Here is a 5,312-nt window from a genome sequence, read left to right as displayed (position 1 = left end):
TGTTATGAAGTGAATGGGGTCTAGGCCAATGCGCTCACCCCCCCCACTGGCTGAAAACCGCACTTGCAAGATCAGTCGTCCGTCTCGGTGTTACAAATCTCGTCAATGGATAGAACTATCGCGAGAAACTGCCTTACGGCAGTACGAGATAAGAACGCATATGACGTCATGCATGTCACGAATCGTGATTGGTTTGAGTTCGGAAAGTCGGAGGAAACCATGGAAACATGAAATGTTTGTACTGATGAAGTTCGGCTTGTGGCTAACAGGGAGCTAATGCTAACACAGATACACACACCATGGGTCTTTTATAAGATAATGTAATACATCATGACACACACACACACACCTTCGCGTTTTGGAACGTTTATTCCTGTGTGTGTATGTCTGTGTCTTTGTGCCTGTGTGTGGCTGTATTAGCGTTAGCTCCGTGTTAGCGTTAGCTCCGTGTTAGCATAGCGTTAGCTCGGTTTTAGCGTTAGCTCCGCGTTAGCATTAGCTCCGTGTTAGCATTAGCTCGGTGTTAGCAGGGCTTAGCAAACAGCAGTAAACACAAGCACGTGTAGGGGGGGTGGAGGAGGTGGCGGCGGCGAGTTTTTTTTTTTTTACGACAGTGACATGTGCCTCCCAGAACTGTGGGGGAGCTCCGGAGAGGGAAAAAAAGAGAAACCAACGAAGGAGCGAGCTATTTCCGGCCGACTTGCAAAGTTCTGCTTTAATACGTGGGGTGTCAGATGTTTTGAGATGTGTCTCTTGCAAAAATATCACGTCCCCTTTAAGGTGTTGTAACTGTGTCAGGATCTTACCAATTTTAATCGCATTGTTCATGCCCTTACTATTCCAGGAAATCAGACGCACTCCGTTATCTGTCTTCACAGCATTAGCCATAGAGCCGACAGTAACGAGTTAGATTGACACTGCATGACCTGTATTCTGTACTGTAATGAAGGGAGAGAGAATGGGGAGGCGTTGAAAAGGAGAGAAAAAAAAAGAAAAAAAAAAGGGGGGGGGGACAAAAAATAAAGACAAAACAGTGATGGGCTACACCCACAATAAGGAACAACATCCGAGCTCTCCAGCTCACAGCTAACAACTAAACTAAGCTTCCGGGGTCTCCTTCCCTTGCATTAACAATAATTGACCCCATAAGTCACAGAGAAAAACATTAATAAACATATCAAGTGCTATGTTCCAGACCAGGTATATAAACTTTTTTTTTTTTTTTGCGGAGAAATGAGCCAAAGTATAAAATATTACTGCATAGGACTTGCACATCTATGGCTCCATAAAACGTTTAAAAACTCTAGAACATCCTGTGAGAATAATAATAACATCCAGGACCAGGAGGTAGAGCTTGTTAAACTTTGCAAACACATGTGTAAATTAAAAAAAAAAAAAAACGAGAACGGGTTGAAGATAATCTAAATTCTTAAAGTAGTGTAAACGAGAAGAAAGAAACATGAAAAAGAGGGAATTCAAAAAATTATTAGCGAATATCGGATCTCAAATCAATGTGCAGGTAATGTAATAAAATGTCCAGCCGGTGATTATTGTTTAAACCTCTGCACAGTCAAAACACCAGCAGTCCGTCGGGACCGTGGTCTGTAACTACTAATGATGCAGTCTGAGAATTAACTCCAGGCCCGTCCGGGGCTGGTGAAGACAGTTGGCATCATATTAACTCACGGTTATCCAGTAAGCATAACAGTGGCTCATCATGGTGGGCTTACTGTAGTCGCTCATGGTCGTCAGGTCTCCTCCGTGCGGATGGATGTTATGAAGCCTCTAGCCTCGGAGACCGAAGAAAACCTCTTCCTCTCCCCATCTTTCATCACGATGACAAGCCTGGCAGGGAATAGCAATGCAGGTTTGAAGTCCATGTTGTAGAGCTCCGACATCACCTCCCTGTACTTCTGGCGTTGTTCCACAACCTCCGGCGCGTAGTCCTCGTAAATGGAGATGGGGGAGCCTCTGTACTGCAGCTTGCCTCTCCTGGTTCGGGCTTCACGTATGATCCTCTCCTTCACCTGGTACCTGTGCAGCCTGATAATGACGGGCCGTGCTCTCTGCCCCGGCTTCGGTTTCTCGGATAGCGTACGATGAGCTCGGTCACATTCCTGCGGTGAGTCCAGGACGCCTTCGCCAAAAACTTCCATGAGCAGTAGGGGTGTTACAGTACACAAAAGTCACGGTTCGGTACGTACCTCGGTTCAGGGGTCACGGTTCGGTACGGTTTCGGTACAACAGACACTAATTGAATGTAAAACTAAAATCTGTCTTGTGTTATAAAAGTTAAAAGAAAAAAGAATACAAAATAAAATTATAGCTGCTGCGCAGCGATGGGTCGGGTCCGGGCTACTTTTGGGCAAATTTAGGCAATTCTGAGCAACAAACAGGAGAATAGGAAGACAGGACAGTTGACCTTATAATGTTCAATTTGCATTAGTTGAGGATTGAACCCACAACCTCGGGAACCAAAGACTGTTGTCTATCGCACTGAGCTACTTGACAAGTGGCATTCAACAGTGGCTTCACAAATTGAGTAAGCCATTCACTGTCGTGTAGGCAGATTTGAAACCACAGTAAAAAGAAAAATCAGTTTTTGAGGTAAAATAATGATATGTATTTGTCAAACATCTACTATGAGTCTAAGATGTTAAGAGCTTTCGCACATGGTCCAGTCCAAGCTATTTGGATCATCATCGTCATCATCTCCCTTGCTGGGTCTCGAACTCACAATCTCTGACACCAAGAACCAGCTCTTAACTCGCGGAGCTAATTGGCTGTTAATGAGACCTGCTGTGTAGCTTCATTTATCCACTCAGGTGAGTCAGTGCCCGGGCAGCTGTTGTCGAGGCAGATTTCAAAAAGTATCTAAACAAAAATCTGTTAATACATAAATTGCATTTAGACAGCAAAACAGCTTGAGGACATGTGACATCTTGATCTGTCATCATCATCCTTGTTGGGTCTCGAACTCACAATCTCTGACACCAAGAACCAGCTCCTAACTCGCTGAGCTAATTGGCTGGTAGTGAGACCTGCTGTGTAGCTTCATTTATCCACTCAGGTGAGCCAGTGCCCGGGCAGCTGTTGTGATGAAATGGTCAAAATGTCAATAATTCAGTCATCTAAACAAAAATCTGATAATACATAAATTGCATCTTGACAGCATGGAAATGTTGGTGATTTGTTTTTAATGATACGTGTTTTGCTTCATAAGAGAAAATATGATGTTTATAAATTCCACTCTCACATTGACTGCAGTTGTTTCCATGAGAGCAGAATTCAAAATGTTCTCAAAAATTCAGTTTTTGAATTAAAATTCTGATATTTGCTAAACTTCATCAACCATGACTCCAGAATATTCTCATTTTTTTTCAGGAAGTTTGAAAATGTATTTAGCAAGAATTTGATGATATATGTTTACAGTACTGTTTACAGTCAAACGTTTTCATGCACTGTAGGCTCAATTTTTGCTTAATCAAAAATCCGAGAAACAAGTTTTGTGGAGGACGGTCTGGAGATGCTCTGTAGCAAGTTTGGTGACAATTGAGCAAAAATTGTGGGAGGAGATACATTTTAAAAGTTTTACAGTTATTGAAAAAAACAGAGTGATGGACTTCATAATTTGTAATAAGTTTAAGTGGACAAAAGTTTCAGCAGTATTGAGGCTACATTGTGGTGAAGTTTCAACACTGTAGCATCTACCGTTGGTTTGGTAGGAATTTTTAAAGTTTTTAAATTTAAACGCTTATTGTGCCCCCCCTAGGAGGGGGGGGCACATGTCCTTGGAGTTGAGTGCATCTGGCATGGGACTGAACCTTTGTGCAAAGTTTGGTGAGTTTTCGCCCATGGGAAGTATGACTTCCTTGGAAGAAGAAGAAAGAAAGAAAGAAGAAGAAGAAGAAGAATTCCTAGGAATACAATAGTGTCCCGGCAGCTTAGCTGCCCGGACCCTAACAAGTGCATTAGGAGTGTTATAATGCCATTCATTAATTCTAGAGGAAAAAAAACGTGCACTTGACAACTGGCAACTATTATTCGAATTATTAAATTATTATTATTAAAAACATATTATTAAAAAAACAAAACAATAAACTGACATCAATGTTGGTTTACACAGTTAAATTAGACTAGCAGTTACTTTGGTGATGTTTCTGGTCCTGCCTGTGTTCATAAAACATATTAGGCAGCTACACGCACATCCCCCAAAAAACTGAAGACTAGGTGCTGGACCACCAAGAAAGACACAGGTAAAAAAGGAGACCGCACACTAGTTAAAAGCTCCCGTGACAGTTTAATGTCACTCACGTTTCGGGCGTCAGCCCTTCATCAGACAAAATGTGTCTGATTATATATAGTGTGCGGTCTCCTTTTCTCCTCACCTGTCTGTGTTCATGTCAAGAGGCTTAAAAGCTGCGGGATAAGTTGTTGCACACAACTTGTCTTTTTACTTGCACCAGTGATTGACATATCGGGTTGAACATGCGCTACGTGTTTGATGCGTTTCTAGCGACGCACCGCGCATCCGTGAAACATCGCCGACGGACTTTGTCCGGTGGACCAGTCGCGAGCATGACTGTATTATGGTCGCGAGCCGCCGCCGTTTGTTTCATTGAGAAGCCACAGTGACATGAATGAAGCAGACAGCTCTCCTCCTCTAACTTCACTCTCTCATCACTTCTCTTCTTCGTTTGCTATGACGGCTGCAGGCAGCTTCGAGGCTCATTACCGCCACCTGGATTCGAGTGAGGACTCGACTTTTTTTTCTTTTTTTTAATATTCATTCAGACGTATTCGTCGTGTGACTGTGTGCACCGAACCGTGACCCCCGTACCGTGACGGCACGGGACGAATACATATACCGTTACACCCCTAATGAGCAGGTCTGCAAAGAAGGCTGTGGGTCGCGGTCCCTCCACTGACTCAAGTACGCCGACCACTCTGATATTGTTCCGCCGGCTCCGGGACTCCAGGTCACTGACTTTAGCTAACAGCTTAGCATTGCTCTCCGTTAGCATAGCACAGGATGCCTCCACTGTCAACAGGCGCTCGTCTTGTAGAGTAGCATTTACCTTGAGAGAGACTATCTTCTGAGCGTGGTCAGACACTGTGGTGTGGACGTGGTCCAGCTTTGTTTCGAGTGTTGAGATGGACGCTTTGAAATCAGCGGAGAGGGCTTGGCGGTGTTCTTCCAAAAGGTTAGCAATGGCTGCCATGCTAAACTCATCACTTGCCTCGTGTGCGGGACTGACCTTAGCACCCTGCTCTTTTACGTTATGTCTGGTCGCGTACGTCGACATATTTCG

This window comes from Trachurus japonicus, chromosome 13, assembly GCF_045865225.1.
Source record: "Trachurus japonicus isolate A0001 chromosome 13, Traja_1.0".
Classification (NCBI taxonomy): domain Eukaryota; kingdom Metazoa; phylum Chordata; class Actinopteri; order Carangiformes; family Carangidae; genus Trachurus; species Trachurus japonicus.
The sequence above is the reverse complement of the archived record's forward strand: the minus strand, read 5'-3'. Positions refer to the sequence as shown.